This window comes from Dasypus novemcinctus, chromosome 2, assembly GCF_030445035.2.
Source record: "Dasypus novemcinctus isolate mDasNov1 chromosome 2, mDasNov1.1.hap2, whole genome shotgun sequence".
Taxonomy (NCBI): domain Eukaryota; kingdom Metazoa; phylum Chordata; class Mammalia; order Cingulata; family Dasypodidae; genus Dasypus; species Dasypus novemcinctus.
In genome coordinates, this window is record NC_080674.1 from 147091830 (window position 1) to 147108867 (window position 17038).

Genomic DNA, 17038 nt, shown 5'->3' on the forward strand with positions numbered 1-17038 from the left:
GCACCTTCTCAGATCATAATGGAGTGCAACTGGAAATCCGTAATAGACAGGAAAGAGGTAAATTTGCAAATGTGTAGAGGTTAAACAACACACTCCTAAATAATCAATGGGTCAAAGAAGAGATTGCAAATGAAATCAGTAAATATATTGAGATAAATGAAAACGAGAACACAATTTATCAAAACTTATGGGATACAGCAAAGGCAGTCTTAAGAGGGAAATTTATAGCCTTAAATGCCTATATTAAAAGTGAAGAAAGAGCTAAAATCAAATATCGTATTGAATAACTGGAGATACCAGTTGTGCCACCAATCCCGAAGCAAGCAGAATGAAAGAAATAATAAAAAACAGAAATAAATGAAATTGAAAAAAAAACAAAACAGAAAAACCAAGAAAACTAAAAGTTGGTTCTTTGAGAAGATCAATAAAATTGAAAAACCCCTAGTTAGACTAACAAAAAAATAAGAGAGAGAAGATGCAAATAAATACCTTCAGGAATCAAAGGGGGGAAGTAATAACGGATCCCACAGAATAAAAAGGATCATAAGAGGATATTGTAAGAAACTATATGCCAACCAACTACACAACCTAGATGAAATGGACAAATTCCTAGAAATGCACAACCAACCTACACTGATGCTACAAGATATACAAGAACTTAACAAACCGATCAAATTTAAAGAGTTGAATCCATCATCAAAAATCTTTCAACTAAGAAAAGACTGGGATTAGATGGCTTCTATCTATGAATTCTATCAAGAATTTCAAAAAGAATTAACACCAATCCTGTTTAAACTCTTCCAAAAAATCGAAGGAGGGAAAATTACCCGACACATTTTATGAGACTGACATCACCCTAACACCAAAGACAAAGATACTACAAGAAAAGAAAATTACAGACCAATTTCTCTAATGAATATATATGCAAAAATCCTCAACAAAACACTTGCAAATAGAATCCAACAGTATATCAAAGACTTATATACCACAACCAAGTGGGATTTATTCTTGGTATGCAATTCTTATGGTTCAACATAAGAATTGATTGTACACTTTGGATAGATCATATGGTATGTTATTAAATCCAAAAAAATTGCTTAATAGTTTTTTAAAAATAGCCAGAAATAGCAGGTATGTTCAGCAGCAGAAATAAAGAAAGATTGAGAGGTAAAGAATTTTCTTGTTTGTCTCGCTAGGTTTTTATTATTATTATTATTATTATTGAAATGATGAAAATGCTCTCATAATGACTGACGTGATGAATGAACAACTATGTGATTATACCAAATACCATTGATTGCACACTTTGGATGAACTGTATGTTTTATTAATATGTATCAATAAAATTGATTTGTATTTTATAAATTGAAAAAAGAAAAAAAAGGAGGTTGTGTTTCCACACCAGCAGCCAATCAAGTTAGAGCAGCATCAGCCACCCACTTTCTAGCCTGGTATTGTGCAACAGAATTTTCTGATGATAGAAATGTTCTATATCTGCACTGTTACTACAGCAGTCCCTGGTCACATGTAGCTATTGAGCAACAGAAATGTGGCTAATAAAACTAAGGAACTGAATTTTTAAATTTTATATTATTATTTTTTAAAAGATTTATTTATTTCTCTTCCCTTCCCCCTCCCCCCGCAGTTGTCTGCTCTCTGTGTCCATTCACTGTGTGTTCTTCTGTGTCTGCTTGCATTCCTGTCAGCGGCACGGGCAATCTGTGTCTCTTTTTGTTGCATCAGCTCTCTGTGTATGCAGCACCACTCCTGGGCAGGTTGTACTTTTTTTCCGTCGGGTGGCTCTCCTTACAGGGTGCACTCCTTGCATGTGGGGCTCCCCTACACAGGGGACACCCCTACGTGGCACGGCACTCCTTACACACATCAGCACTGTGTGTGGTCCAGCTCATCACGTGAGTTAGGAGGCTCTAAGTTTGAACCCTGGACCTCCCATGTGGTAGGTAGCCGCTTTATCAATTGAGCCAAATCTGCTTCTCTTATATAATTTAAATAGTTGCATGTAGCTAGTGGTACAGAAGTAGACATTCATTCCATAAATGGCACATCCCTGGAGTACTGTGAGGGCCCAGTGAAACATCAGATGGAAAAGTGCTTAGAGAATAATGATGGCAGCACAAACATAAGCTGGAATCATGAGGCCTTGCAGCAGAGACATGTCTGGGGGACTCAAATCTGGTTTACAATGCCAAGTGTCTCCTGCCACATCCAATTCAGGAGACCCTGAGCAAGGAGTAAGCAAGAGCAGTGGCTCTCTAGAGGAGTTAGATAGGAGGCCAGGGATCCATTAGTACCATGTCTTCTGAGGACAAGAATTATAAGTAATTCCCCTCACTCCAGAGCTAATTGTTATAACAGATACCTACTCCCTAAAACAAAAAATGCTCAAGGGCCGTCTCCATAACTGAAAGGAAGCCTGAATATAATTGAATGCAACATAAATAATGGATGAAAATAAGTATAGAATGCCCTGTCTTCCCAAACAATTCAGATAACAACTTTAAGAGATGGAGGGGGACAGAATGGGAAATAGCCTATTAATAAGGGGTAAAGGTATAATGGACTGTCCTGGATTTCTTTGGCTCATGTGATGGTAAAAAGAACTAAAGAAAATGAAAGTCCACTTCTAATTGGACCTCTTATCTGAAACCAAAAGGTTCAACAAAGTAAGAAAATCACTTCATAATCACTTTATTCATAAACAGCCTCTGGTTTTCCTTCATTTCCGGGCCTGAAGGAATTATCTCCCATTAGCAAACATGCAGCAGCCACACCAACATTTTCCAATGACTCTTTTCTTCCCCATCTCCAACTTCAAGTTCCTAAGAAGAGAAAACCAAAAGGAACTGAGAGGAAAAGCTAAGATTTCTACTTTCTCTCATGTAGCCACACCTAACATCTCTCAGCAAGGCTCCAATGCCTATATTTATACTTCTGATCTCATACAAAAGAATCTCTTATGAACTGAAGGCCACCATCTTCAGTGAGGTGGTTAACGTGTTATTGCACTTGAAAAAAGATTATAAATGAGTGTATTCATCTCCAAATAAAACTATGTACATACACAAAACCTGCTGAATACTGATTTGTCACCCACTGGACACACTAACGAAGACAGTTAACCAAATGATCAGGTTTTTTAAAAAGTCAACATGTGTCTGTTGATTTTCACATTGCTACAAAGCATGCAGTATGAACACAAAAGGATCATTCCAGATAAAGAGTGGTGAGCTAAAGTTATTTAAAAAATGAAACACTGGCTAACTGGATTGTGCCAAATCCTGGCTAGATAGTTTAATCTTAATCTGACTACTATTCATCTTTGCCAAAAACAAATATGACAGAGCAGATATTTGAGGAAGGCAGTCTAAAGTACAAGTTCTTTACCCATTCAGCTACAGGGGTTCTATATTATACCCTTGCAACAAGTTAAAACAGAACCATGCTCGATGGATTCATCCCCTAAAAAACAAATTCACTGAACCCTTCTTTGCTGTATATGCCCAGATTTTGTTCAGGGTTTAGATAAGGAACAGACTACAAAAAAATATTTCTTCAGTTTTTAAAAACTTATTAAAGACATTGTCCAATAAATGGTTTAATGTTGATTATAAAATAAAATAAATTTAAAAAATAAAAAATGCTTTTAAAGTTTGAAATTATTTCAAAATGAAAAGTTAAAAAAAATACTTTTAGATAAATTCTTACTAGTATCAGGAAAATGCTTCTTCCTCAGCAGACAAATGATATAACGGTTGCTTTTTTATTAAATGATATTATGTAATTTTCCTTTTTTTGTTGAATGCCAGGACATTCAGAACTACGTTTAATGTTTAGATTCTGTAACCAAAGTAGCCAAGGTGATTACTATATTTGTTTTAGCCACTGCCACCCCGCCCCCATGGAGAGTTTAAATTATTTTTTTGAAAAGCAATTATTTGCCATTTACGTATTTTAATTTGTATCACAGATAGATTCATTTACAATGTAATTTTCCAGATTTAAGGACTTTGGGGATTTGTTTTAACTAATTATACGTTAAATGAAATGCAGGAGAGTAAAGTACAATATCCTACTGGAAACTCAAACTTACATGTGTATATAATCAGTAAAGATAATGATCATAAAAGTATGCTTTTGCCAGGATTCTAGGAAGAAAAAAATAAGATAATTTATTTCTTTATTGCTTAAATTTTTGCATTTCTGTCAACTTGGGACCATGCTTCGTTTTATATAAGTGCATAATTTCCTTAATTCCCAAGTTTCTGCACCCTAAGGAGTAAAAACCGAGGTGTCTGAAACACAGTAAGTTTCTTGGGCTGAAGCGATCTGGAGGGATAAAAACTGTGCTGCAAGACTTTTCCTGTTGTGGCCTAAACTGGAGGAGCTTGGGTGAATGAGGGCCACCAAGATGTTACTGCATTCCTGAGCAGTGCAGGGACTATGTGGCCCCAGGAGGGGTATTAACATGTTGCAGCAATTATGAGGGGCAGGGCTGATTTCCCTTCAACTCCACTCCCCCAAATATGAAATCCCATTCCTTGCTGGCTTGGCTTGGTCTCTGAGTTCCTGCTGGAGCACAGCAAGGATGCCTACAAGGCCTGGACGCCTCCCAGTAGTGTGGAATCAAAACTCTGGCAGGTGGTTGCACAGGAGGGTGAGCTACTCCCCGCACCCGGACAAATGTGGCCGGGGCAGCCCCCAACCAACTTGACCCGGCAGAGTCCCTGAAGGGTCTGTGCTCAGTCAGAACCTATTATGCCACCTCCATGTTCCACCCCTCCCTGCCAAAATGCGCCGCAGGTGGTCCGCGGGGCCTCCTATGGTGGACCTAATTTAAATTATTTTTTATTTACATTTATACAATTTTCTACATATGTGTCTTCTATTAAAAACTACTTAAAATCCACACTATGAGCAAAGCCTTAACTACTGTTACCACAATATGGCATCAGTGATGGTTTGCTTAATAGATCCCTGTCCTAGACAATAAAGGGTAGGGAAGGGAGTACAGGCTGGGCAATGAGAAGGGAAGCATGCTTTGGGGATAAAGCATCCTGTAGGAACAATGGGAGAATGGACTCTCAGAAAGAGGGACATTTGAACCACAATACAAATTTGGGGCAGGACGAATATTACTCTTTTACAGATAAGAAAACAGATGAAAAAGAGCTCAGGTAACCTGCCCTAGTCCTCTCTTATCTCCACAGTACCACACTGCTGTGCCCTGAGCCACCACTGTGAACAGAGCCACCTGTAGACCTTGTGGATGGCTCTAAGGACCAGAGAAGAAAATCCTAATGGAGGAGAAAGGCCACAGCTGCTAAAAAATGAGGTCCGGCCAAGCCATTCACATTGCAGCCTAGTAAGTACTTTCACGGTAAGTCATAGGACTCCCAACATTTAAAGACGGAAGGGTAAAGGGGGCAGAAAAAGGAAACTAGCAGGTACCAATAACCTCTGGGTGCTAGGCACAAAAATATCTGCTATATTTGTATTATCTTATTTAATCTTCTCAACAATACTATGGGAGGGAGGAGGTGTCCCACTTTTTAGACGAGAATACTTCAGTTACAGGCTTTTAGATCCTGTGACCCACAGTGATCCCTGCCTACGGTAGCCTTCAGGTTGTTGGCCGAAGTGGGTCTTCCAACTCGGATTTGTCTTACTTCAAAAGTGATTCTTGGGAAGCGGACTTGGCCCAGTGGATAGGGCATCCGTCTACCACATGGGAGGTCCGCAGTTCAAACCGGGGCCTCCTTGACCCGTGTGGAGCTGGCCACGTACAGTGCTGATGCGCGCAAGGAGTACTGCGCCATGAAGGGGTGTCCCCCACGTAAGGGAGCCCCACACGCAAGGAGTACGCCCGGTAAGGAGAGCCGCCCAATGCAAAAGAAATTTCAGCCTGCCCAGGAATGGCACCACACACACGGAGAGCTGACGCAGCAAGATGATGTAACAAAAAGAGACACAGATTTCCGTGCTGCTGACAACAGCAGAAGCGGACCAAAAGAAGAACACGCAGCAAATGGACACAGAGAACAGACAACTGGGGCAGGGGAGGAGGGGAAGGGAGAGGAATAAATAAAATAAATCTTTGATTAAAAAAAAAAAAGTGATTCTTCCATCACCTAACACTGCCTCCCTGGGTCAGGATGAAGACATGCTGAACCTGACAGCCCCTTAGGAACAACCAAATCCTAACTAGCTCTTAACACCACCCCTGCTCACTCCAAGAAAACTAACTGAGGGAGGCCAAAGAGAAAAGTCTCTCACTACGTGGCTATACGTCCTTTGATGCACTACGTGGCTATACATCCTTTGATGCAAAGACCAGGATCTATGCTCCAATCCAGGACAGCACAGTGGGCTGGTAGAATAAGGGATTCCCTAGGGCCTGGACATCATTTCCTCCTGTAGGCATTAATCTATACTTCAATTACTTTGTATCATCATGGATTGCTGAATTGAATTTTTCTAATGCTAGGTTAGGGCCCAGGTTGCTACGTGAGAATGGATTCCTCTAGGGCTTAGGATGAACACAGATAAGAATTCCAATCACATCCTTTTTGATCATAATCAATTGGATCCTAGTCAGGAAGCTGGAAATGTATTAAAGTCTGATCAATCAGCCCCATCAATCAGAGAGCTCCTGCTCTAAGTCCCTAGGATGCCCAGAGATGCCTGAGGTATGGCAGCCCAGCTTAGCAAACACTGATGGAGCAGCCAATGAGCATGGACACTGGGCTAGGCCCTTCAGGGGCTCAAAATTTCAATGTCATCAATTGTTCCTGATTCACTGAGCAAGAAGAGGAGAATAAGATGAATCTATAAATTACTGTAATAAGAGGCTTGATTGAGCTTTATGTGATAGGCATATGCGGGGAGGGGAGGATATGAGTAAAAGCACCTACCACTGGAAAAAACTGGAGGAAAAAATTCAGATGTACCTTGAAGGTTAAGGAGAACTTTTTCTTCCCACTTTTTTGTTCTTGCTTTATGTTTTCTGACTACTGCTAAAGAAATATGCAACCTTTATTTTTTTTTAAATACTGGAATATATAATTACCCTATTTTTCACCAATTTTCCTCTCTGAATTCATTTAAATTATGAACAATAATTTTTTAAAGAGTGAGATCATACCGTACATATTTTTTCTTTCATCTAGCAGTATGCCTTGAATATATCATTCCACGTCAGCACATGTACATCTACCTCATTTCTCACCAGCATCATATTAGTCCATTACAATGGATATAAATTGATCTGATTTTAACAAGTAGAAATTGTGTAGACTGGGGGGTGTGACAAGGGATGAAAGCAGCAGCTGTGGATAAGAAGTAACATGAACAAACACAGGAGGAAGGAAAGCTGAGAGGACAATCAGGGAAACAGAAGCAGTCCTATGGCTAGAAAGCGTCTGTGTGTCTGTAGGGCTACAGTGGGAGATAAAGAGAAGAAACAGAGGTTGTGGAGCCTTACATTCCAGGTTGAGCGCTCAGACCCTGACTCTCTAGACAATGGAGAAGTGTTTCAGTTTCTTCAGGGAAAAAAAATCATGGCACGATAAGAACAATGGCTTGCAAAGACTGATGTGGTGGGAAGCAGACTTGGCCCAGTGGTTAGGGAGTCTGCCTACCACATCAGAGGTCCACGGTTCAAACCCCGGGCCTCCTTGACCCGTGTGGAGCTGGCCCCTTAGCAGTGCTGATGTTCGCAAGGAGTGCTGTGCCACGCACGGGTGTCCCCCGCATAGGGGAGCCCCACGTGCAAGGAGTGCACCCCGTAAGGAGAGCCGCCCAGCGCGAAGGAAAGTGCAGCCTGCCCAAGAATGGCACTGCACACACAGAGAGCTGACACAACAAGATGACGGAACAAAAAAAAAAACACAGATTGCTGGTGCCACTGATAAGGATAGAAGGGGTCACAGAAGAACACACTGTGAATGGACACAGAGAGCAGACAACTGGGGGGTGGGGGGGGGAAGGGAAGAGAAATAAATAATAATAATAATAAAAAGAAGATCACTACAGGGGAAAAAAAAAAACAGTATGTAGCACCAATAAGATAAGTTGATATATCTATTAAGTGCCTGAAAATATGGAGTGGGGGTTCGGGGAATGAGGCTGAGGTAGGAAACATAAGTTTGGGGCTCATCTATCTGCACTGTGATGAGATGAAGCTAGAAATCTCTGAGGAAGAAAGCAAAGAGAGAAGAAACTGTTTATGACATGGCTACATCTGAAAAATAGGATGGAGAAAAGGTTATCAGGAAAGAATGAGAATGGACTCCATTTAAGTAACAGATGAAGAAGCAATTCGTAGAATTTAACTTCAACATAAAATAATAAATTGTTATAGACTTTCCTCCCCTTCCCCTCTCCTACCACCACTCCCCTCCCAGGGTTAGGCAATGAGACATCAACACCAGTCCAGACCCTAATAGCTCTTTTTCTTCGATCCATTTTCAAAACATTTTATTGAAGTATATAATTCATACATGAACATACATAAACAATACCAACAGCCATTTCTTCATTCCTAACCCAATGTTCTTCTATAGTCCTACCTTTTGCTCCATCTGACAACAAGATGAGGGAATCAAGGGTGCTGGCAATAGTGTCATAATGTATTAAGTAATGGGGGGAAAATGAGAGGGGGTGAGGTTATGAGGCTATGGGAGGAAGACGCCAGAAACAGGGGAATGACAGAGGAGAAGTGGGTATGAACCCTGAAGTTTCTCAGTATATAGGAGGAACTGGGCTAAAGTAAAAGACTTTCTCCTTTATGCCGAGTTCTCTCTCTTTTTTTTTTTAAGATCTATTTTTTATTTATTTCTCTCTCTTTCCCCGCCCCCGTTGTCTGCTCTGTGTCCATTTGCTGTGTGCTCTTCTGTGTCTGCTTGTATTCTTGTCAGCAGCACCCGGAATCCGTGTTTCTTTTTGTTGCGTCATTTTGCTGTGTCAGCTCTCCATGTGTGCAGCGCCATTCCTGGGCAGGCTGCACTTTTTCGTGCTGGGCGGCTCTCCTTATGGGGTGCATTCCTTGCACGTGGGGCTCCCTTACTCGGGGGACACCCCTATATGTGTGCCCAGTTCTTAAACAATGGGGAGAGGAAAAGGTTACCAGACCACACCCCTTCATTTCCCAAGGGGCTATCCGTGGCATGCACCCAGCCAGCCATCCTCTGTCTGGCAACCATCTCCCCTCCTACAGGCCAGCTCAGGCAGCTGGCATTCACATCTAGTGTAACTTGGGTACCTCCTCCTTCCACCCTGGAACACTGCCCATGCTCCAGGCTCTATCCTTCTCTCTGTCTTTCCATGTTAAGCATTTATTAAGCCTGTTGAGTCACTAGGTCTAGAGCTCAGACCCCTCTGAAAAGATGACACAGAACTCTGACCCTCTGCTTCCTGCTTCTGCTCAGCCCACAATGGTCCTTTCATTTACTCATTCAGTGAACATTTGCTGACTGCTGACTAGGTGCCCTTTCATTTTCATCAATTTTCTGGCAAAGAATACTGAGGTAAAATATATCTTGAAAGGTTTTCAAAATCCAAATCATTCTTGGTCAGTTCATTGATTAAGAATAAAGCCTTTCCAATAAGCAAGATTTTTCTCCCCATGGGTATACATGCCCCTGTCCTCAAATGCCAGGGCTTATGTCATTCAACCTGAGAAGCAGAATAGAACTTCTAGCACCATTGTCACCAGCTCACCCAGCTCCTGTCCATCAGCTTAGTTTCCAAGGACAATTTCCAGGGCACAAACAGGAAGAATCCTCCTAAAGAAACATACCTCCCACATGCCTGGATCCTAGCTGTTCCAGAATGCCTATACTGGAGCAGATATCCCCAGATTCCCCTTTAAGGGAAAACTTCCTTTGGTCAACAGTCAGCCTACAGGTGTAGCTCCTTCAAGATCTGCCTCTACTACAGTGAGCCACTTTGCTTGAGACTGTGACCTTCCAGGACAGTCTGCATCTGACGACTGAGCAAGGTACAGATATAAAAACCTAGCTATTTTGGCAAGACAATCAGAAGGGCAAACTCACTGGGTTGGCCCTTTGTCAGCTTTGCATCCCAAGTTGACTTCTTAGTCTCCCCAATCCTGTTTGTTCCCCCTTTCATTCACAGGGGTTGATCCCAATGAAACGTTCTATACCCCAACCTCTGTCTCAGCGTCTGCTTCAGGAGAACCTGAGCAGCAATACTTACCAAAAACTTTTCAAACTTGTAAAGCGGCTACACTTTACTGAGTCCTCTCTGTGACAGGACCCCAGGTTCTATTGTGACTAGAACACTTTCTTGAAAGGAGAAGGAAAAAGAAACAACACATTAAACATCCCCTCCATGACTATGCAGCATTTGAAGGACTGCCCAAAAGACCTGTGAACTGAAATAAACAGTGAGCAAAGATTGAAAGTATCTACCCACCACCACCCACCAATCACAAACACATTTTTCTAGTTAGCACACTCTCATATTCTATTCAATCTGTTCAGATAAACTACCCATCCCTTGAACCTATGACTCCCCACTCAGGGTGAAGGCCTGGCCTTCTACATCACAGAGCAAATAGAAGCTATCAGATGGGTTTCACCAACTTCCCATTTCCAAATGGATCGAGTATGCCTTTTTGAGAATCTGACCTCTTACCCACCCTTTCTTCTGAATCTTCCACCTGTCTCTGTACACTGGAGCCTTTCCATTAGAATGAATACATAATCTCCAGCTTCTTTGTTAAAAAAAGACATAGGGAGTCCACCAACAGAACAGATAAATGGATAAGCAAATTGGGGTATATATATATAAATGGAATATTATTCATGCATAGAAAGGAATGAAGTGCTGATACATGCTACAACATGGAAAAAACTGGAAAACTTTAGGCTAAGTGCAAGAAGCCAGCCATAAAAAGTCACATATGACTAAGTATATGAACTATCTAGAACAGATAAACATGTAAAGACGGAAAGCAAATTGTTACCAGGGGCTAAGAGGAGTGGAAAATGCAGAGGAAACTTCTTAACAGGTACAGGGTTTCCTTCTGAGTGATAGAAATGTTTTGGAACTAGACTGTGAATGTACAAAATGGCACTGTGTTTACTTTTTTTTTTTTTAAGATTTATTTTATTTATTTCTCTCCCCTTCCCCCCGCCCCCCGTTGTCTGCTTTCCATGTCTACTTGCTGTGTGTTCTTTTGTGTCCGCTTGCATTCTTGTCATGCAGCACTGGGAAACTGTGTTGCTTTTTTGTTGCTGCATCATCTTGATGCATCAGCTCTCCTTGTGTGTGGTGCCAGTCCTGGGCAGGCTGTGCTTTTTTCATGAAGTGGGGGGGGGGGAGGTGGGGGGAGGCAGTTCTCCTTGCGGGGTGGGGAGGGGGGAGAGGGGGGCATGACACTGACTATCTGAGGCCAACCAAGGCCAACCAAGGCTCTGCGGCACTGTGTATTGTTCTGCCTGGGCAGGATTCTGACTTAGAGGTGTTCAGTCATAATCCCACAGATGGTAGCTTTACCCTTACTTTTTCTTAATGCACCATTTTGATTCCTGTGGCAGTCTAAGATTATTTTATGAATCACAAAAAGAGAAAGATTATGTTTGTAAACTAATTATTCCTCTGGGTGTGATACCCTTTGACTGTATTAAATTCAGTTGAGGGGTCTTTTGATATAACTACATCAGTGGGCATGAGTCCCCACCCTCTTGGTGGATCTGATATAAACAACACTCACAGAGACACACACACACACAGGAAGAGAGAGCTCAGTCATTTCTGATTCGGCGATGTGACAGAAAGAATGCTCTAACAAGCTGAAGACCTAGGGAGAGACGAGTCATTTTGCCTGATACCTTATACCTGAGATTGGGAAGAACAGCTGAGACTGATATTGGACACCCTATGCCAAACTGCAGCTGAAATCATGAAGATGCTGAGCACGGAGCCTCAAGAGGAAGAGGAGCCTAGAGGGGAAGGCAGAGACCTGCAAACATCTTGCTTCAACATGCAGCAACTGACTTTGGTAAGAAAGCAACCTTAAGATGGACTTTTTATGGCTTTGTAAGTATAAGTTTTTACTGCAAATAAATACCCTTTATAAAGCCAACAGATTTCTGGTACTTGCATTGGGAGCTCCTTTGGCCGACTATTACAATTCCATTTTTCTTTCTTTTTCTCTATATTTTTAAATTATTTTCTTAGTGGTTACCTTTGTAATTACAATGAACATCTTGAACTAGTTCAACCCCATCATCATCCCACAATCCTCTCCCAGCACCTCAGTCTTAAAGTACTCTGCCCTGACTTCCTTGACACTACATTCCACTGATCCTCTCTATTTCTAGAACAGGGGTTCTTAACTGTTTTTTGTCCCACGAACCCCTTCTCAGAATGTGGCAGCAGATAGTTTTATGATACTCAACATCGGAGGTCAGAGAAAATAAAGGTAAATTGATTTTTTCCAATTCAAGCTCACAGATCCCCTGAAATCTTTCCATGGACCCATGGTTAAGAACCCCTGGTCTAGAGTCTCTCCTTCCCCAGGTTCTTTTGCCAGCTTAATGTCTTCTATCTGCCTTTAAATATTCAGTCCTTGGCTCTCTACTGGAGTTCATCAGTTCCCATGAATCTAATTGCCATCTGTACATACACACACAGGAATACACAGAAATAAAACTAGAAGGACTCACCTGATAATAAAACATATTGCAAAGCCTCTATAATTAAAATGGCTTGATCCTGGTACATAAATACACATAATGACCAATGGAACAGAAAATAAAATTCAGAAATAAACCAACTGCATATAAAAACATAGCTTACAGGGAAGCGGACTTGGCCCAATGGATAGGGCGTCCACCTACCACATTGGAGGTCCATGGTTCATACCTGGGGCCTCCTTGACCCATGTGGAGCTGGCCCATGTGCAGTGCTGATGCGCGCGGGGAGTGCCCTGCCACACAGAGGTGTCCCCTGTGTAGGAGAGCCCCACGTGCAAGGAGTGCGCCCCTTAAGGAGAACCACCCAGCGCAAAAGAAAGCAGCTTGCCCAGGAATGGCGCCGCACACATGGAGAGCTGACACATGCCGTACACATGACACACGCCACACACATGGAGAGCTGACACAAGACAACGCAACAAAAAGAAACACAGATACCCAGTGCCTCTGATAAGGATAGAAGTGGTCGCAGAAGAACATACAGAGAATGGACACAGCAGACACCAGGGGGGGGGGATAAATAAAAAATTTAAAAATCTTTAAAAAAAAACACATAGCATACAATAAAGGTGGCATCTCAAATCTGTGGGGAAAGGATAGACATTTTAATAAGTGGTGTAGAGATAATCTAAAGAGACATATGGAAAAGATAAAAATTAAATCCATTATTTATGTCTACATATTAGTATAAATTCCAAATAAATCAGATATTTAAATATAAAAAAGGCAACCATGCAAGTACCAGGAGAAAACATGGGTAAATCCCTCTATAGCCTGGGAATAGTGAATATTTTCCTAATTATGACTTAAAATCCAGAAGCAGTAACAAAAATATTAATAAATTTGATTATGTAAAAATAAAGATTTTTTTAAAATTTTAAATGAATGAAAAATATCATAAGCAAAGTTAAGAATATAAATTGCAAACCGGAAAAAGTAACTGCAACTTATAACACAAACAGTTGATATCCCTAAAATATAGAGAACTTTTAAAAATAAAGAAAAAAAAGATCAACTCTACAGAGAAAAGGACCAAAGATAATGAAGAGGCAATTCACAGAAAAAGAAAGGCAAAGCCTTTAACCATATGAAAAGATGTTCAACTTTATTCACAATATGAGAAAGGTAAAATAAAACTGCAGGAAGATACCAGTTCTCATCTATCAGATTGGCAAATACATACTTTGCAGGTGAGACTGCAGGGAAATAGACACTTGCAAACACTGCTGTTGGGAAAGCAAAACGGTACTACCCAGCTAATCTATGCCCAGTCATTTGACCTGTATAAACTGTGAGATAATAATGGGTGTTGTTTTAAGCCATGAAATTTGTGGTAATTTGTTACATAGTAGTAGAAAACTAATAGAGCCCTGCAGATGGTAGAAAGGGTTCACACCAAGACATGGAGATGAAAACAAGTCAGCTGTATGAGACGTTGGGCTATCCAGGCTGGCCAGAGCAGCAGACAGGCAAAGCTGGAGACTTAGAACAGCTCAGGTTCTTGAGATCAGCTTTTCTGGCCTAACCATCCAAAAGGGGATTGTGTACAGGTAGGGGAAGATGGGGAAGAGGGCTAAGGAGGGAAATCCTCCGGCAGTCTACAGTCACTGAAACTTCAGATTTACCCTTAAGAATCAGTAAATACTTTTGTTTCTTTTCCTTTCTTTCCTTTTCTTTATTTTTACTTTTTTAATTCTTTCCCAAACACTCAGACTTTAAATGGTCTCCAAAAAAGAAAAAAATTATTTAACAAAAAGGTGGCCCATTATTTGTTACAATTTCTTCTTTGAATGCTTTTCCTTTTATAATAAGTCTATTTCTGCAAATGATTGAACCCAACTGTGATATCTGAATAGCTTAAGAAAGAATATTTTGTCCTACTTACAAAGGGAAAGGGGGGACCCTTGGCCTCTTCCTTAAGACAGACAAGATGGAAGGGGATGCAAGATGCCTGCTTATTTGTCTCCAAAGGAATCTAGCCCCAGGCCCAGGCTCAATTCCTGTACCCAGCATGGCACAGGCCTTTGTTCAGGGAGCACCACAGGTATGATGAGCACAGCACCAAAAACAGAAAGCAAAACTGCTGTATCTTTGGGCTGAAGACAAGAACTAGAAAACAACAGGAGATGGAGAGTATCAGACATAAGGGTATTTTTTACCTTAAGAGTTTTGTTGTTCCTGGTGACTTTGTTCAGGCCTCACATCAGTACTACTCCATTCTTTGAGAAGTGTGTTCTATGGAGGATTTAAAATATATTATGGGATGACTAAAGTTCCAAGGCAAGAAAAAGCAGGTACTATTGGACAGGCGCTGCCCCAAATCCTCCAGAGCTCAGTCAGCCCTATCTCTCTTCCAATCCTCCTCCACTTCTTGCACCTAGAGAAATGCCAACAATACAATGTCTATGTAACACCACTTCCATAAAATTATCAGTGGAACTTACAGGGCATCCAACCTAGGACACCCTGGCATAAGCATAGGCGTGGAGGAGATTGGTCCTTCTCCATGATGTTCAAAGAAGGTCCTCAAATCTCTTTCAACCCCTCAGGGCACTGCTATCACCCATGCATTTTTTTAAAAAAGATTTATTTTTCCCCCCTTCCCCTCCTCCTGCCCTGCTGTTTTTGCTGTGTTGTCTTCTCTTCTCATTTTCTCTCCTCTAGGATTCACTGGGATTTGATCCTGGAGACCGCCGATGGGAAGAGAAGTTCCCTGTCAATTGCACCACCTCAGTTCCTGGTTTCTGCTGTGCTTCACCTTGACTCTCTCCTTGTCTCTCTTTTGATGGGTTATCATCTTGCTGCATGACTCACTTGCGCAGGGCACTGGCTCACCATGTGGGCACTGGCTTGCTGTGTGGGCACGCTTTCTCTTCTTTTTCACCAGGAGGCCTCAGGGATCGAACCCAGGTCCTCCTATATGGTAGGTGGAAACTCTTATCAATTGAGCCATATCTGCTTCCCCCATGCATTTTTTAAAGTATTTTTTAATCCATTTTTCCAACCTGTGTATTTACTACTCACTATGAGGCAGATTTTCTTCTTTTTTTCAAAATGTTTTCCTTGTCCTTTTTTTAAATTAATAACTTTATTTCAAATTCACAAAAATAACAGAAAAAGGCAGCTCAACAAGCTATAGAAACATAACTCAAAAAAAGTTTTTTTTCAGGCAGTTTTATCTCATCTAATTCTAACTGCAACAGATTAATGTCATAGTCGAGGTCTCCTTAACGAAAAAAAAATGAAGGAAAAAAATGTTTTGTTTTTTCATTTTTGATATTTTCTTTAGATTATCCTGAATTTTAATTCCCTTAAGACGAACCAGTATTGTTAAGTTCTACTGACCAGGATTTGTTGAAATAGTCCACATTCCCACTATCTTCACCATACAAATTTTCAGTGTTTGGCACAGAGAAACCCAATACATACAGTGATACCTGGGTATTTATTGTTAATTGGTTCTGAGAGGCACAATAAATACCAAAAATGATGAGTACCAAACAAATTTTTCCCATAAGGGATAATGTAAATAAATGCATTCCCAAACCAAAGACAATCCACATTTTTAAGGCAATATGTGAAAAGATGAGGTTGTATATCACTACTTTACATGTGAAATAAACCTAAACGTTAATAAATACTTAGATTAAATAAAATAAAAACTTCACTCTACCTGTACTGAGACGAGCCCATGGCCTAATGGGATGGTGGGAGGAGAGTGGTGAGGAGGAGAGGGTACGTAAGTGTTGCTTGAAAGGAGAGCCCCCTCCAATAGAACATCGGGCACCTGCACTTCACGTGTTCCTTCTCTTTTCTCTCTTTTTCCAACTTGCACCACTGACTCTGACACTCTCTGTCACCCTCACTAAAAACGTATCCAGTGAGAACTGCCCCTGTCTTCTTTTCAGAATGCCTCAAAAGTGTGAAACTGTTTGGTCATTCAATAAATTCACATTTCTGCTAGTCAGTAGTTTGTCCGGATGGTAATTCTCCACCAAGTTTTAAACTTCTGCCCATTTTGCACACATTTTTCTTATCAAGAAACTGGGGACATCCTCCCTTATCTCCTCCTCATCTGAAGAAATCTCTTCAGCCTCCTCTTCTTGCTGCTCCTTCTGTATTTCCTGCAGCTCCCCAGTGCTGAGCTCTTCACGACGTTCCTCCACCACCTCCTCAACATCAGCAGCGTCAACCACCAGAGCCATGGAGTGGCCCAAAGATACAATACCCTGCACAACTGTACCCTCCGTACCTGCAGGCTTGGGGTCAGCCTCAAACCCTTCTAAGTCTCTCTG

The 17038-nt window shown here is 41.3% G+C and overlaps 1 protein-coding gene across 12 annotated transcripts in view; it reads right to left on the bottom strand.

The window, feature by feature from the left end:
• The window catches only part of SIL1 (SIL1 nucleotide exchange factor), a 336574-nt gene that overhangs the window by 210564 nt on the left and 108972 nt on the right, over window positions 1–17038 (bottom strand). The window lies entirely within an intron of this gene.